Raw genomic sequence first — 19,397 nt, 5'->3', positions numbered from 1 at the left:
GCCATTAATGGAGTTCAAAGGAGCTTTAGACCCATTCAACAAGCTCAACACATGGAACCAATCCACAGATCCTTGCTCTTGGTATGGCGTCTCGTGTCACCAAAACCGAGTCTCGCGACTCGTTCTCGAAGGCCTAGACCTCCACGGTACATTCCAACCCTTAACCTCCCTAACCCAGCTCCGAGTTCTCAGTCTCAAGCGAAACAACCTCTCGGGTCCCATTCCAAATCTCTCTAACCTCACCGCACTGAAACTTCTCTTCCTCTCCTACAACCAGTTTTCCGGCGAGTTTCCGGACTCCGGCACATCTCTGTTTCGTCTGTACCGGCTCGATCTGTCTCACAACAACTTTTCCGGCCAGATTCCGGCGACTGTGAACCGTCTGATTCACCTCCTCACGCTCCGACTCGAAGAGCACCAGTTTTTAGGACACATTTCCCAGATTGATCTCCCGAATCTCCAGGACTTCAATGTCTCCGGCGACACACTCTCCGGCGACATACCCCAATCCCTTTCTCCCCGAATCCGCTTTCTCCCTCAACCCGTTCTACTTTTTCAGACCTCAGGTGGTTGGAGCAATCTCCTCCAAGCCGATCTACTTTTTTGTGTGGATCTGTGTGAATGGGGGTGGGTTTGAAATTCCTAATGATTTATCTCTCTAGCTCTCTCTCTCGGCAGAGGGTTGGAGTCCAAAAAAAAAAAGGAAGAAGACTGCCATACACACACAGCTGTCTGATTCCACCGCCCATCAAAGACTTACACAACCCATCATCCCATTCTTTATTGCATTATGTTGTCTCCACTACTTTTGGTATTGCTGAGACCCATCCTCTACTCCACTATTTTTGAATTTTCCTTGATAATCATTTACCACCACTCACCCATGTGACCCACTCTACAACATTAAAAAAAAAAAAACAAAAAAAAAAAAAAAAAACATTCATTCCAATTGATTTTTCTGCCTTACCACACCTCTCATTCGAGTTTGCAAAACACACTTGTTTTATTCATATCAGGGATTCACCCCGCTCACCATTCTACACCAAAAAAAAAAAAAAAAAAAACAACAACACAACAACCACACCCACAGTGGGATTTTTCTTCTCTACTCTGCTGCGGGTCGCTTCTTCTTGCCTCTGTCCTGGGCGGCCCTTAACGGTGCTGCCTCTGTGTTTCCCGCACCGCCACGCACATTCACTCCCTCCTGCTCCTCCACTGCAGCATATGGCGGACCTCCAAATTGGAACATCACGGTGGCCTTCTGTAACAACCCTCATACTGTTTACCGATTAATGACTGATTGATTACCGATAAACATTGATTACCGTTAAAACTGAACTGATCGTGACTGATAATTGGACTGGTAAAAGTACTGAACTGACTGACTAAAATTGGAAACCGAATTGATTGAGTATATGTTAGCTGAATTGCATTATATCTGTTTGACTGTATGATTATCTGTTCATGCTTATATGTTTAAACTGCTAATTGAAGGCCTTATCGGCGGCCGAACTGGGAATTAATTAATGTTTTATGATCTTCATAATTAATGTGATTTTATGGTGTATTTACCTGAAAACTGATTAGGTATGATTAAATTAGATTAAAATGAGTTAATCACATGAATTGGACTTATTTACCAAACTAGCCTTGTAGTGGGCCACTACCTCAAACCTTTTGAGGCTTATTACATTTAATGCATTTGATTAAAACCAACATTTCATCAGCCTTTGTGTTGCCTCTAACCGACCAAGAAGAGAGTTAGAGAGAGAGGGAATTGTTCTTGTTGATTTAGCTTGAGAATCTTGAAGAATTGAAGGAGTTTTGTACAATTGAGCTTCCCTATCCTAAATACAAGACTTAAGGTAGCTCCATTGTCTTCTTGTTCATGTTTTGAGTGGATTCTTGCATGGTTCATGTCATATTGATGGAGTTTAGAGCCAATCATGGGTTAGATGTTGAATTGTAGCTTGATTGTTGCATGCATGTTGCCATTCTTGAGTTTTAAGGTTGTAAGTTCATGTTTCCTCACATGCATGTCCATCTTTTGGTCATACTCCATGAGTTCATCTTGTTTTTGAAGGTTTGAGCTCTTTTGAAACAGCATTAAAGCTTTGAAAATGATTTGAGATCATGCATGTTGCATGTTCATATTGTTCCTGAAATTGGTTTGAAATTGGGTTTGAATAAAACACCCTTGGGCTTTGATTTCTCAAATTGAGTTTTGAATCATGTTTAACTATGAGTTTACATGTGTTTTCTGGAAATTTAGCCCAAGAGGTCGAGTTTTGATGCTTTTGAACTTGGTTTTGGAGCTTGGAGGTGCAATCTGGGTTTTCCAGATTTCGCACTTCCGCTCGAGCGGGGGAAGTGCCGCTCGAGCGTGGAATCCGAGCATCCAGCATCTCTCTGCACTGTTTTGCAGTCTGCTCGAGCAGAGGACTGGGAGCTCGAGCGTAGATTTCACCCACCCAGTACTTTTACAGTACGCTCGAGCGGGAATGTTTACGCTCGAGCGTGTACCTTTGTTGCATTGCCGCTCGAGCGGAACTCTGTTTTTCTGAAAATGCTTTTAAGTGTACATCTTTGCATCCTCATCCCATCCTAGGCATTCTTAGGCCTAGTTTAAGACATCTTGTTGAGGATATAGATGTAGAACACACCGAGGCATTAGGGATTAAGTTGTTAATCTTTCCTAACTACGTAGCTTAGTGTGTTCAATCTGTTAATTGTGTAGGGTTGGCGACTGGGGAGACACGCTCTAGCATACTGTAGCCCGAACTCTGTGAGTAACAATTGTGTAAAGATATGTTCAACTGATATCTTTTGAATACTGAACTGAACTGTTTACTGAACTGGTATTACTGAATGAATGAATGTCCTTTATTTCTGAACTGTACTGTGGCATCCTTAGTACCTACTGTTTACTGTTACTGTTACTGCGACAGAATTCTCTGTCGGTTCCCTCGTGGAGCCACTACTGTTTACTGACGGATGGCCATCATTACTGTTCGGTCTTTTAAGACCTACTGTTACTATTATGCTAATGGATGTACCACATATGACTGTTTACTGTACTGAACAACTGAAATACTGATTGAATTGAACTGTTTTCATTACTGTAAGGACATCCATTCTAAACCCCTTTACGCTTTATGTTATTCACTGGGCTTTAGCTCACTGCTCATATATATATGTAGGTGTACAGGAACCAGATCGGAGCTAGGAGCGTCAGGGTAACTCCAGTTTTGTCAAGCCAGCCTTTGTGCCTCACTGCGAGGTTCCGAGTTGCCATGCTATGGCTTGGGGGTGTTTTGTTTGTTTTCCCCCGCCTGTCTTCATGCTGTCTAACTGTTCTGTATAGACTGAATGTTTACCGTACTGTTATCAAGGGATTACGTCCCGGTACTGTGTGACTGTAAATTCTGTATAGACTGTACTATTTGTGTATGTATGAATGCATGAAAAATCTTTTTGGCATACAGACCGTCGCAGCTCATTGGACATTGTTTAATTACTGTTTTGGCTTCCGCCAGGCCCTGTACTCTGTTTTACTGTATTACTGTTCAGCAGGCCTTCGGTAATCTCGGATTACTGGCCGGTTACGGTGCTAAACCCATAGGGCCGGGTTTGGGTCGTGACACCTTCCGCTTCAGCTCCTTGTTTTCCGCCTTTAGCACACTTATCTCTGCTCGCGCATCCTTATACATGCGCTGGAGTAGAGCCAGCTGGGCGTTTACCTGCTGCACCTCATTTGTCCTACTCTGAAGCCGGTGCGACAAGTTTGTGACTGCCGTCGTGGTCTCCACACATGACTTCAATGTATATTGATTGGCCTCAATATCTGATTGCACTGCCATTCTTTGCTCCACAGACCGCATCGGAAACGTCAACGGAGCAAACTCAGGGGCGCTTGGTTGAGGTTCAAGGGCACCTGCACCAGTTATCTCTCTTGTGGACTCGTTGAGGTCTGGAAAGAGAGTGAGCAGACCACGGGACGAAGAGGCCATTTTCTGGGCAACAGAGTGTTACAGAGTTTCTCTCTCAGAAAACGCAGAGTTTTTCAGAAGTTTTTTTTTGCAAGTTTTTTGTCTTCGCCTCAGCCTCAGCCTCCGTCTTGGTTAAATAGCCAAGGCAGACACGCGCATCATGCGCCGCTCGGTGCTAGACGACAACATGGGCGTGCCTTTTGATGGCACCCCTTTTGATGGCACGCCTTTTTATGGATTGGGCACGCCTTTTGATGGCACGCCTTTTGAAAGATTGGGCACACCTTTTGAGGGTGCGACTTTTCCAACGGTCCGACATGACCCCCTAAACTGTCCCGACATTGATTCCGGTTAGCTTTTCCAACGGTCCGGCATGACCACATAAAACTGTCCCGACCTTGATTCCGGTTAGCATCTACATCAGTCCGGCATGACCTCGTCAACTGTCCAAACTTTATCTGCTACAACGGTCTGCCACAACCATCTAGTGTCCTCTACAACGTTATGACACAACCATCCAGTGTCTTCACCAACGGTCTGACACGACCATACAGTGTCTCCTATCCTCTTTTATTTTATGTATTAGACTATTTTCTTGTTTTGTTACTCTCTCCAAACTCAAGTTGGTTAGTTCCTATCCCCCTTGAGTTTGCGGGGGGCTGTTAAAACCTACCATCACCTACTTCACCTACTACACCTACCACCACCTACTACCACCTACTACACACCTACCACTACCACCTACTCCACCTACTCCACTACATCTCCTATATAAGGAGCCCCTCACCATTTGTAATAGATAACATACAACAATCAATAATACATCAATATATACAATTTATTCTTCCTCTATTTCTCTTTATACATTAAATTTTACATTACCCTTCATACTCCCCCTTATTCTCTCTCCCCCAAAACCCATAATCTTCTCTCCTACCTTACACTATGTGGACATTAGCTTTCATGGCGGCACAACAAGAATCGAATCCATTGCCATTCATTAAGAAGGTATTGTTTGCAAAGACAATGTGATAATGAAAAGACCAGAGAGTTTGGAATCTTATAAAACACAACCACATTCACGTGCTAAAACAGAAAAGTAAAACCACATTTTCTAGAGATCCCAAACTTTCCAAGAAAATGCCGAGAAAATATGAACAATTGGCTATACCAAGAAAATGCCGAGAAAATATGAACAATTGGCCACACAGTAAAAATATTTTAGACCCAAATCCAAAGAAATCAAAACGAGATTCTTCAGGTGAATCAATCTCTCTCACCAATCCAAACCCATCTTCAAATTCAACTCCACTTTATCAAATAGCCAGAATTTTCACCTAAGCTTCAAGTTACGAGTTCGAAATCAAGAAAATTGATGTTAACACTTACAGAATAGCTTCCATGAAAGGTGGGTCATCCTCTTTTCCAAAGATTGCCCATGAACACTAAAGCTACAAATCATCAAATTATTTACCTTCAACCCAGATTCAGATATATGAAGCAAGAATTTTCACAGAAGCAACAAAACCCACTTGGAAATTTCCTCATTTGTTCTCCCTCTCTTTTTGTTCTTCATTTCTCTGCCTCATCTCTTTCTCTCTCCTGTTCTCAAACCAGTTTCAGAAAAGAAAAAAGAAAAGAAAAAATAAATAAATAAATTCCAAAACAACCTCATTTTGAAATTTTGGGCCACTCGAGCTGTGAGAATGTCTACCTACGAAGCTTTATTCAAATCATAAATGAGATTAAATAATCAGTAATGATACAGAGCCCGAATATAAGGGCTCGAATTTGGCTCGAAATTAGGGGGAAGAAGGAGGAGGAGAAGAAGGAGAAGAAGAACTTGACTGGAGGGGCAACAAAATCGGGCGGAGGTGGAGGTGGAGGTGGAGGCGGAGGCGGCGGCGGGTGGAGGCAGAGGTGGAGGTGGGGCTGCGATGCCGACGAGCGACGAGGGACGAGCTGCGAGATCGGCCGACGAACTGGGACGCCGACGACCTGCGTTCTCGCTCTCGCCTCTGTGTTCTCTCTCTCGCCTCTGTTCAACTCAACGAAGAAGAAGAAAGAAAAGGAAGAAAAGAAAATGAAGAAAAAAATTTTTTTGGCTCAAAACCCAAAACGACGTCGTTTTGGGTTTTGACCCAAATTCAAGCCCCTAATTTCGGCCCCTCAAACATTATTCTTAAATAATATCCCATGTTTTCTATTATAGTATTTTTTTTTATTTATTATTGCAACTTGACATTTAATCAGTAATTTACTGTCAATATTACGTAATCGGTATGTTTCTTTAATAGTTTCAATTTTATAATTTTACTAATGTGTTTTATTGTCCAAGAAAAAAACAAAAAAACAAGAAAATAATTCTAAAATACTTTTATTTTTAAAAAAATTAAAAAATCAATTTTTAATCAATTTTTTAAAACAATCCCCAATTTTATCTCCATTTCTCTCTCTTTATATCTATTTCACACCCTTTCCATCAATAAATTTTAAAAAAATAAAATAAAACTTCAAGTCAGAGATTTAACCACTCACCAACTCTTTTGTCTGCTGAATTTCTCACGTTTCTCCATCTCTCCCTCAAACCTTTCATCTACTCTCGTCTCCCTCTCTCTCTTTAGCCTGGTTTGGCAAAGGCGCTTTTTCTTTTTTCTTTTTTTTTTCTTTTTTGCATTAAAATTTATAAAAAGATAAAATAAATTAAAATAGTTAGTAATATAAAATATCATATTAAATTCATAACCATTTCATTTTTATCTCACAAATATCACATCTAACTATAAAAAAATCCAAGGTAAATTACACTGACCACTCCTGAGGTTTATGTTTATTACAGTTCCCCCTCATCTTTTGGAAATTACATCTCTCCCCGAGGTTTAAAGTTTCATTACAGATTTCCCCTTCAGCAATTTAATTTTTTTAAATACCAATTTTTTCCTCACTAGGTAAATTACATTGACACCCCTCACATTTTAGAAATTACAATCCCCTCCCTACGGTTCAAAGTAGCATTACCAATTATCCCATCGGTTAGTATTAGTTGGAAAAAAATTCATTGAAAAAAAAAATTAATTGGAAAAAAAATTAATTGAAAAAAAAAATTTGTTAGTAAAATTTTTAAATTTTTGTTTAAAAACCAACGTAATCTCATTTTTTTAATTTACTTTTTTTTCACAAATTTACAAACTGAGACAACCATTTATAAACTAAAAAAATTATCAAACAAGTTTTTATGACAATTTTTAAAATTTTTGTAAATATAAATTGAAAACGGAAAACGAAATAGTTACCATATAGGTCTCAGATGGTAAAATTGTCGTAAAATTAACAAATAATTAAATAAGTTACCAACATAAGAAATGATTTATCAAAAGATTCTTAGGCTATGTATGGTTTGATTTTTAGAATTTTTTTTAAAATTAAAAATTAATTTGGTTAAGAAATAAGAAATAAAAAATAATTATCATTTTAATTTTTGGGCAGGTTATATACATACATGTGGCTGTTTCAATTTAATTTGTAAAGAATTATTTTTAACCACTCGAAAGATAAAAATTATATAAAAATGATAATTATTTTTTTATTTTTTTATTTCTTAACCAAATTAATATTTAATTTTTAAAATTTTCTTTCTAAAAATCAAACAGTACATAACCTAAGAATCTTTTAATAAGTCATTTCTTACGTTGGTAGCTTATTTAATTATTGGTTAATTTTACAACATTTTACCATTTGAAGTCTGTTTGGTAACAATTTCGTTTTCAGTTTTCAATTTATATTTACAAAAATTTTAAAAACTGCCATAAAAACTTGTTTGATAATTTTTTTGGTTTATAAATGGTTATCTCAATTTGTAAATTTGAGAAAAAAAACGTAAATGAGAAAAATGAGCTTACGTTGGATTTTTAAACAGAAATTTAAAAATTTTACTAACAAATTTTTTTTTTCAATTAATTTTTTTTTTCAAATAATTTTTTTTCCAATGAATTTTTTTTTTCAATGAATTTTTTTTTTCCAACTAATACTAACCAATGGGGCAATTGGTAATGCTACTTTAAACCTTAGGGAGGAGATTGTAATTTCTAAAATGTGAGGGATGTCAATGTAATTTACCTAGTGACGGCAAAATTGGTATTTAAAAAAATTAAATTGCTGAGGGAGGAATCTATAATGAAACTTTAAACCTCAGGGGAGGTGATGTAATTTTCAAAAGGTTAGGGAAGAACTGTAATAAATATAAACTTCAGGGGGTGTCAGTGTAATTTACCCAAAAATCTAACAATCTTTCCACATATAAATATTTTAACTTACTAAAATAGCAAAAAACCAACCCATTAAAATAACCAACTCTCCAAACGAAGCCATATCTCTATCTCTCTCACTACTTTTCATCTCTCTTATTTTGGCAAACTTTCATTTCCCTCTTCAGCCACACTTGTATTGTATCCATTTCTCTCTTCCTTACTTCCTCCTCTTCGTCTTAGCTCTGGTTTGACTATTCAACAGTGCTGCATACCCCCAGTGGGGGTCGTACCCCAAGTGAGGTGTCCCGCCCCCACTGGCCGAAATCCAAAAAAAAAAAAAAAAAAAAGAAAATAGTTTTTTTTGGGTCCAATTATGAAGTGCCACCTCACTGGGGGTCGACCCCCAGTGGGTGTATGAGGCATTTTTCTTGACCATTATTTTGGGATTAAAAAAACATAAAATGACAAAATAAGCTAAATAAGTTAATAAGATAAAATATCACATCCAACCCATAGTTATTACACTTTTTTTCTCACAAAAGTAAAAAAAAAAAATAAAGAAAATAAAACTACACGAAACTAAAAAAATCTCACCACAAAAAATTGATTATATTAGTCAATGCCAAACAAATCTTAAATAGCTTTCATTTATTTTTTTTATCTTATATTATATTTATGGCCTGTTTTAGAAAGTAAGTTGATCTTTTAATTTTTTTAAAAGCATACAAAAAAAAAAAAAAAATCAACTGAACTTTTAATCCAATTTTCAAAAAAAATCTATATCTCATGATTTGCACTCTCTCAACACTCACTCTCTCAATACTCCTTTAGCCCCTGTTTGTTTTACGCTATAGGGAGGGTATTGAGATTAGTAATACTAAGGTATTACTAATGCCCTTGCTTATTTACAGAGATAGTTTTGAGACTTTTAGTCCCTTGGTATTACTAATATCCTTGGAAGGGGGATTGGTAAGGAGGAGGTAGAGATGGTATTAGAAAATAGTGAGAGGATTAGAAATTTTTTTATTTTTATATTTGGGGAATTTTTTTTTAATATAATGTTTAATTTTTTATATATTTTTATTTTTTTTATTATTTTATATAAAAATAATTTAACAATTTCTCATTATTAATTCTCTCACTATCAATCCCCTCACTATTAATCCCCTCACTATCAATTCCCTCACTATTAATCCCCTCACTATCAATCCCTTCCATTCTATCTCCCAAAACAAACGGGTTACTTCCCTCACAATTGGACTAACACTTCTCATTCTGAGACCATAATGGCAACCTAAGATTGTGGCTGAAGGAGGCAACCGTGCCAGAGCGTGGCGGTGGCGGTTATAAAATTTTCAACAATGATTCATCCCACTAAAAATATCACCACTAATAGCACTAATGCATTAAAAAAAGTTAAAAAAAAAAAATACAATTTCAAGACCAAAACATCACATCATTAATGGCAGGACTCACTGCCACCTAATTAGTGGGAGCACTAATTAGTGCTCCCAAACATTTTTCTAAAATTTTTCATGATTTTGTAACTATTTTTAAAAAAAAAAAGAATTGAAACGTACATTTTTATTTTTTTTTTATAAATTCATTCATTTCGATTGGGTCCGCACTGTAGTCTGACACGTTTATGAGATTTGGACAGACACGTGACTTCTGCATCGTTTGACATTGGGGTAATTTAGAAAGTTAGTTAAAAATTAATTTTTAACTTTTAATTTATTTTGAATTATATTATTTTTTATATTTTTTACGTATAAAAGGATAAAAAATTTTTAAAAAAGGACAAAAAAAAAGTTAATTTTTAACTTATTTCTCAAACCACCCCATTGCGGTCAAAGGAAAGTGAGGTTCATTTTTTTTTATTATTGGTGGGTCATATTACATATTACCAATATCACTGTTGTATTAAATTTTTATGGAAAAATTATACTCACCTTCCTTGAGGTTTCTGGCAAATATAGAACTTTCCATGTGATTTTAATAATTACAAAAATCTATCATACTTTAACTGACAATATCAAGATTCCCTCAATCCGTCAATCTTGCACAAACGACGTTATTTTCTATACAAAATTACCATATTACCCTTTTATTTGAGGTTGAAAAGACAAAAATACCCTTTGATTCCTCTCTTCGGTATTCAACTTTGTTTTTTTTTTGTTTTTGTTTTTGGTTTTGTTTTGGTGCCCTCTCATCACATCAGATTGAAATGCGCACGCGAGAGAGAGAGAAGACCCATCAATAGGCGATGGAGGTAGAATAAGAGTCAAAGTTGCAGCACTGGTGTGATGGAGGTAGATTAGGTGCTGAGGTGGGGCAATGGAGGGAATAGTGGGTTGCTACAACACAATAGATGCAAAGAGATAGTCTGACAGCGGCGGTAGAGGCAAAAAAGGGTTAGACGACAACAATGAAACTGAAAGAGTTGGGTTCCTCAATTGCAAGTATTTCCAGACACCACTGTGTTTAAAACCCAAAGGCACCAATCCCTCTCTCTCTCTCTATATATATATATATATATGTGTGTGTGTGTGTGTGTGTATTTGTCTCATTTTTTGCTAATTTAGTATAAGAAAGTTGAAAATTTTGCTTTAGATCATTAGGGTGTAGATTCCAAATTGCTAATTTTGTGAGAACCCATATTTTTTCATATTAAATTATTTTGGTAATTATATTTAGCTACTTAAATTTTGTAATCAACAATCCATAATCCAATTCCGTAACAACATTTTGTTACGAAATTCTATAATTAACTTTTAATTATTTAATTAGGCCTCGTTTGGGATGCTTTTGTTTTAGCCAAAAAGCCAAAAAGTTACCAAAAAAGCCAAAAAGTCACCCTAAAAACCTATATACACTAACTGCACGTGAAGGCTGCCAGCTGTTATGTAAAATGACCGTTTTGCCCCCCTTGCATTTTGTTTATCTCGTTTTCACCCCTGCCTTTATGTCAAACATTGATGGGGATATCAGCAGACCTACTCTCCCACAAGGTGTAGTAGCTACGGCTGTGCAGCTACATCAAACGGTGAAGATGAAGATGACCCTTCGTTCAAGGCTGGATCATAGTACAAGCTCTGATCCGAAGAGAAAGAGGAACCAAGAGACGACGATAGTCCGCCAAGGCAAACGGAAAAGCAGTCCCTCCTCCGACGATCCCCCCAACTGCAGGTATGCTCTCGCTCTCTCTCACTCTCTGTCTCTCTCTCTTCAGCCTCTCTTGCTTCTATTTCGCTATGGCTTTCCAACCGTCGTACGCTCTGTTTGGTTTGTATGTATGTATGAACTCTCTCTCTTTCTCTCTCTCTCTCTCTCTCTCTCTCTCTCGCGCGCGCGCTCTCTCTGTCTGTGTGTATGTGTCTGTCGCTCTATCTTACCATTGTCGTTTTCCAATTTGTCTTCAACGTTCGAGTTGGGTAAATTTTTTCAGAAATTGGCCTATTATGTTGGGGGTTTTAGGGTTTCTTTCACGTACCAGAAATAGAGAATATTGCGGGTTGTCCGTTGGTGGGGGGGTGTAGATCTCATAACCATGACTTCTCTGCTCTGGTTTTTGTATATGTGAATAGTCTGTCCTCTCTCCCTCTCGCTCTCTGTTTGTCTTTGTCGCTGTGTGTGTGTGTATCAACTGTTGCCTATTTTATACGCATTATGTGTTCTAAAACCAAAAATTACAACGCTTTTGTTGGGGGGATTAACAACAAAGTCCCCTAAATACGATGAAGTATTATGATTAATTTTCCCCTAACAAGAAAGCCCCCTAAATAGGACGAAGTAGTCTGTATTTTGGCAGAACAAGTTTGAAGTATTCTGTCTGTCTCTGTGGTTACAATTGTGCAAAATTAGCTACAAATGTCACCATTGTGATTTCTACGAACACATCACAATAAAGTGGGTGAATAATTGGTCATTTTCTTTTGTTTATGTGGCAATCTGGTTGTCCCTGTTAATCTTTTGAGTAAGGTGGATTCAATCCCTATAATGAAAAAGGAGGGGGAAGAAAAAAGAAAATTTGTCACTAGAAAACAACGAATCATACGAATTTCTACAACAAACTCATCTTCCATATGTCTCGGTGATGTTGTTTTTTATACAAATCATACGAATCATACGATTCAAGGTAATGTTGTTTTTTATGTGTTTAAAATTTTCACAAATGTTTAATCTGTTTCAAATTTTTAAACTGTTTAAGATTTCTTTTTAAGGTCATCTATTTAAGGTTAGGTAATGTATGCATTTGATGGAGCTATATTTTTAGGTAATCTGTTTAAGGTTTTTAATCTGTTTAAAATTTGTAATCTGTTTGCATGCGTTTAAGATTTTTAATCTGTTTAAGGTTATCTGTTTAAGGTAAGGGCATGGAGCTGTATTTTAAATTCACAAAATAGTTTAAAGGTCTTCATTTTTCTGCTTGACGCTTTCTTATTTTTCATTTTTCTGCTTCACGCTTGCCTCATAGTGTTCATGGAAATGTGATACGATTGTTAGAAACTGCTAAATAGATGGAACATAGACATGAATTTAGTAGCTGTATAACTGTGAAGTTGGTGAGCATAATTTCCATGATTAGGATGTTTGTGTAACATCTATTCAAGTACTTTTGGTAGATCTTTATGCATATACATATGCATGAATATAGTCTATTTCTTTATAATCTAATACACATGTACATACATATATATGTAAATGTGCATATATTTTAACATGACATAACATTCTATTTCTTTCTAATCTAATACACAAGTTCGTAGTTTCAAAAAAATCCTGGTATGAGTTTGACATTCCCTTGAGTTGCTTCAGTCTTTAGTAATCGCCATGTTGGTTGATGCAAACCATTGTGCTGCTTGGTACATAGTTGCCTTAATATATTGACCTCAAAATCGCGTTGGCTTTGTTTAACTACTGTATTTCCTGACAAATATTAGTTGGCTTCTTGTGGTTATGCCTTAATTAACATTGTTCTAAATACAATAAAACTGCTAATCCAAGGATGACTTTGACTTGTAATGCTATCAATATATGGTTAATGCTGTGGTGGGATTTTACGTTATCATGTTGCCTTCATACTTAGCTAGTTTTTTGAGATTGCAAATTTTAATGTTGCCCAGATAGATGCCCCAGCACAATGTTTCCTAAAGTGATAGATTAATTGCATCAGTATGTGTGCATGGCCATTCCAACGTGATGAATGGTTGTCTTTCTGCATGGTAATTGATTGAGGATTTTTCATTTCTCCCATTTGAAAGAGGTTAATTGCATCAGTATGTGTGCATGGCTATCAAACAGGTTTCTTCTGATGTGTGTCATGTGCTCTTTTGGTATTATTGGTTTACCATGATTCTGTTTTTTTTTTTTTTACTTTTATTTTCAAGCTCTTTGCTTGTTGTATGGTGAATCATGATTAATATTTTAATTTCTTGGTTTTAAATCTGTCATAACAAAGCACAAGTGTAAATCATGTTCAAATTATGAAAGACAAGGAAAAGTCTGAGACACTTGAAAACTCAATCAACTTATGAAGTACTGACACTTCAAAATAGATGTGTTTGTGTCAAATTTATGGGGCACCAACATGCTAGGGATACATCTCTGTGTTGGACACGTCACGTGGAATGAATTATTTGTTTTTTTTAACTAGACAGTTCACAGATACGTGTGTCCCATGTTTAAACATGCCTCAAATCATATTTGTGATATTTTTTATATGATTTACCATGATGCATTAAGATCAAACTAAAATATATAAAAACAAAGAGAGGAAACTGAGAAAGTAAAAATACACCTACATACATTAATGCCTTTTATATCAGTCTCGCCTAAATTGATATTTATATACATAGCAATGGAAATTTTTTAAAAAAAAACAAAAAGATTTTTTTACTGTATTTCTGTCTTGTCTTGTCGGTATCTTAGTTTTTTACAAAATTCCCATATTCATCTCTGCGCTTCTTAGCATTCAACCACTTGCACATAAATGGCTAGGGAAGCAATCCTATTCAAAATGGAAGAATATATGTTCCCTTTTGTAAATATAATGTTGTGTTTTGTTTACACAATACATTTATCCCATACCGTAAATGTCACACCCGTTTACCTGATTTGTTGTGCTTGCCATGTCATCGAACACGTCATCACAGACTACATGGCCTCGTTTATGTCCACTGCGACATCAACACAACCAGGCCCTATGTGTGCTTGTGGGTACGGGCATTGTGTGGTCAAGATTTCTCGGTCCGCCAAAAATCCAGGACGTGCGTACTACCAATGCCCTCGTGGAGTGGTGAGTACAAGCACCTTCACCTTCTTTGGGATTATTACCTTGTCAAACCGTCACTAATAATTTCATAACTTTTTTTAACCTCAGCCATGTGTCAATTGGATTGGGTGGTGTGACGAATATGGCCGACAAACGGCTGCTGATAATGACAGAGACAATGTTCGTCGTTTTGAGGCGCGTTTGATTGACATTGAACAGAGTTTGCGTGTACTTAAAATTGTCACATGTTTTTTGTCCATCATCGTCGTTATCTTGTTGTTCCGTATGTAATATATGTATCAGTGTTTAGATGGTTACTGTACTATGGTTTTCGTATGTGATATATGTATCCGCGTGTTGCTTGTCACCGTACTATGCTTTCCTTATGTAATATATTACTTATCCGTGTCATTTTACTATTGCATATGTGTTGGACAAACATAATAACATATGGTTAACACAACTACAAGTAATGCACACAACAAACTAATAAGTAATGCAAATTATAATGTTCTATAGTCGCATGGCTTCAACTCGATCCGGCTCTCGTACCCCTTCGGGGAAAGTGAAGGGCCCAAAACCTTATCACAAAGCCAATTGGGATTGGGAGAACACACGTATCTACTTGGAACTTGTTGTCAAGGAAATAGACGCAGGTAACAGGCCGCACATGTCAATAAATCCGAATGGGTACGGGTCTTTGGCAAAGACTTTGGAGGCAGCGACTGGGTTGACACATAGCATGAAACAACTAAAAAATAGGTACAATCAACTAAAGGCAGAGTGGCGTGCATGGTCGAAGCTAATGGATAGTCGCAAAGGGCCAACTGGAATTGGGTTCGATCAATAGACTGGCTTGATTAATGCGTCGGATGAATGGTGGGCTACAATGGAGAAGGTAACGACTTGAACTCATGTTTACATAATTTTGTGTTTCATAATGTCGTTGAAATTGAATCTGCTGCAATTCAAGTATTCATAGAGTCATGTTGAATTCAAATACATTTGATTATACGGCTCTAGTAGGCATACCAAACAACGACTATTTACATCTGAAGTACTAAACTGGCTAATTTCGGGAACCTCGTACCAGATATATGTACAGTTCAATGTTGATTGAGGGAATATAATGATGCTCACTTTGTGGTTACACTAGTTTTGGCATGACATGTCATGTGTTTTCTTTAAAACCTTTGTTTGATCTTCTTGAAAACTTTCCTCAGCATCTCAGTAATGTTGAAATGTATAATTGTCAAGAGTTGATTTCACTTTTTACATTGGGGTTGCCTAGACCGTCTCAGATTTCTACCTTCATTTTTCTTTCACAATTAGATCTATCATCATGTGTTTTTCTGTTTCACTGCTTTCCCCATTTTTTGTCATTGATGTAATGAACTCCAGCAATGTGTAATGAATGATGAGAAGATATGCTTCTATTTTTAGAAGCCTATCCTGTAAGATCCTGGGGATTACAATTTCACTTTGCTATCATATAATAATCTGTCCAAAAAAATAATAATCTGTTACAATAATCTGTCCAGTAAAATTTTCCTGGACAGATTATATAAACCCTTATCTGTCCACTAGAACCCTCTTACATCGCCTTGTTGGTTTTATTGGTTCGGCTTGGGGGGGAGGGGGAATTACAATTTCACTTTGCTATCATATAATAATCTGTCCAAAAAAAATAATAATCTGTTATAATAATCTGTCCAGTAAAATTTTCTTGGACAGATTATATGAACCCTTATCTGTCCACTAGAACCCTCTTACATCGCGTTGTTGGTTTTATTGGTTCGGCTTGGGGGGGGGGGGTTTAGGCCTTGTTTCATCTTGGTTTGTCTCATTTCTGGATTTGGTAAATGGGTTATCTGAGAATTCAGAATAGTATTGATGGTTTTGGCACTTTGAATTATGGGTTTTATTAATTTGTTAGTTTTTGGAAGTTGAAACAGCTGGGTTTTATGTATTTGTCACTTTGTGGGATTGCGTATATGCAATTTTGATCATTTCTGCGGATCAACTCTTCCATTACGTATGCCCTATTATGAATATTATTTTTACATTGCTATGCTGAACATTGTTCCTGGACAGATTATATCAGAAATATGTCTGGATGGATTATATCAAAAATATGTCTGCACAGATTATATTCCTGGAAAGATTTATATAAAAAATATGTGTGGACAGATTATCTCTGTTGGACATAATCCCTGTCTGGACAGATTATAACAAATTTAATTTAATAAATTTTTATTACCTGTTAGCAATGTGTAATCATAGAATTGCCCAGGCAGTTAGACAGATCTGTTATTGAGTAGGACTATCCAGACAAATCTGTTATTCATAATGCCTCATTAATACTTGCTGAATGTTGGTAGTTTAAAATTTTTTTGGTTCATTCATAATGCACAGATTCCCAGATTCATAAGTTATTCATTTTGGTAATGGTGTACTCCCATTGTATTGTATTACAGGTTGACAAAGAGTGTTGCAAGTTTAGAACAAAGAGGTTGGATCATGAGGAATTAATGCGTCGTGTTTTCACGGGGGCTGCGACAACGGGAAAAAATGCTTAGACGTCTAGTGAGATGTGGAACCAGCTGGAGGTGGAAGGGGAGTCTGATAGTGCAGACTTCTCTACGGATAGCAATGAATTGGGTGCCTCTGAAACTGCAAACTTAATGAAATCTGCAAACATTACTGCATCCGGTAGTGGCAGCAAAAGGAGGGACTCATCTGTCACAGCCATGCAGAAGAAGCGAATCACCGGGGCAGAAGCATTGGCAACAAGCATGGATGATTTGGTGAATACGGTGAAGACACAAAGTAAGGAACTCACTATTAACCATGTTGTCGGTGGACAAAGTATCACTATGGCCGAAGCTGTCGGACGTCTTTATGAAATTCAAGGACTTGAACAAACTAATCCACTGCTCCATTTCGGTATTTCCCTTATGGAGGTGCCCAATAATAGGGAGATGGTTATGAGTATTCCTTCCGATGAAGGCATTATCGGCTGGCTCCAGGTGAAGCAACAAGACAAAGAGAGGACGACAGCAGTTCCAACTCTTGCAAGCATATTGCACAATCAAGGACTTCGTTTCTAACTATGCTTTGTGTTGGACTTCTTATGCGTTATGTATCGGACCTCTTTTCGCTTATGCGTTTGACTTCGCTTATATTTGCTAAAGGGCTGCGTTTTAATAAAATGCTTTGTGTTGGACTTCTTTGCGCTTATGTTCGTTTTGTATTTGCTAATGACATGATGTTTTCAACTATGCTTTGTAAGGAGAATTGGTAGGGAGATGGTTATGCTATTCCTTTTCTTTGCCTGGTTTTCTAATTATGGATGTGCATTGGTTGGGTATTGGCTATGGATTTTACAATTTTAAATTTCAATAAACCATGAATCTGATTACACTCTTCCAATTTGCAGCTTCGTAGTTATGTAAACAGTGGTTGTAAATCAGCTGTACTGGACCATTTGAACAAAAGCGTTGCTACTTATAGAGAGACATGTCCAGTTTACTGAAGCGTTCAACTTAAAAACTGGAAGTTAAACCCGATGTAAGGTACTAAAAAAACAAAATAATTTAAGTTATTATTTTTGTATATTTTAATTTAACATTGTGTTTTTGTATATCTCGTTGCAATTTCTGTATTGCTTATTAGTCAAAAAAAGGAAAAAAAAAATTGCTTATTTATACATCAAGTAAATGTCTTCACGATTTCACCATTGCTAACAGAACTACTTTAATACAATAGAAGGTCTAAGAGGAATTTATGCAAATGAAATAAATGGATTATTTGTGCATAATACTCCTGTTATTGACAACTTTTACAGTTGACCAAACAAAAATTAATTTTTGCATGTTTAATTTTGGCAGAGCAGTAGTCTGTCATTTTATGCTTCTGATTTTATTTGAAGTTATATGATTTAGGCATGGAAAGCGACAATGACACCGATGCACGGATGCAGGAAATGTGTGATGATGCCACGGCGCTCGCAATTGAGTGGCAGACTGAAATGAATAATAATTATGTTGAAGCATACAGGATTGCCTCCGACTACTACAGGGCGCATGTGCTTAAAGTTCCATGTCGGACGTCCATCTTGACGGGGAGGGCATGGATTTTGGAAATGTATAATGGACACAGTGGCAGATTTCGCTATGAACTGTGCATGCCCAAAGTCGTTTTTACTCGTTTATGTGCCACACTAGTGAACGACTTCGGGTTGCATGTACCTGAGCGGGAGCACGGCTTGCACGTTGAGGAGAGTGTTGCAATCTTCATTCATGTTCTAAAAAACTTGCCTAACCGCGAGCTTCAAGAAAGATTCCAACACTCCGGTGAAACAATATCACACCATTTTCATAATGTTCTGAAAGCAATGAAAAAGTTTACTGTCGTGCACTGTCGGCCGCCCACAGATTTCCAAAACAGAAGGGATCCCCACCTGCAGACCCAACCACAGTATTTGCCGTTTAAGGTGCGAAAAAAATGCAACAATTCGAGTTTTTTTTCCGCTAATTCTACGAAGATGTGACTTAAAAAAATTGCGCGGCTATAATGCATGTTCAAATCATGGTACTAATACGTTGCCTACTTGTTCGAATTGTGTAGGATTGTTTAGGTGCCTTGGATGGGACACACGTGCCAGCGTGCATAAAGGAGTCGGAAGCAGCCCCGTATTTTAGCCGAAAGGGTTGCCACACTCAAAATATTTTGGCAGTGTGTGATTTCAATATGTGTTTCATCTTTGTGTCATGTGGTTGGAAGGGTAGCATGCATGACAGCCGGATTTTAAACATTGTCACAGAGGATCCGCAATATAATTTTCCAACTGCAGTGGATGGCATGTACTCACAGTTTATTTGTTCA

General features: G+C 37.0%; 1 long non-coding RNA gene across 1 annotated transcript; it reads left to right on the top strand.

Annotated features, from left to right (window-relative positions):
- Positions 1-11,086: 11,086 nt before the first annotated feature.
- LOC145795283 (uncharacterized) lies at positions 11,087-15,016 on the top strand. Its single transcript, XR_014335917.1, has 3 exons — positions 11,087-11,425; positions 14,392-14,534; positions 14,619-15,016. It is a non-coding gene; the product is annotated as an uncharacterized LOC145795283 (long non-coding RNA).
- Positions 15,017-19,397: the final 4,381 nt, after the last annotated feature.

Source organism: Camellia sinensis, chromosome 7 (genome assembly GCF_055761805.1).
Source record: "Camellia sinensis isolate YWXY chromosome 7, ASM5576180v1, whole genome shotgun sequence".
NCBI lineage: Eukaryota > Viridiplantae > Streptophyta > Magnoliopsida > Ericales > Theaceae > Camellia > Camellia sinensis.
This window is presented reverse-complemented; position numbering and strand designations above follow the sequence as displayed.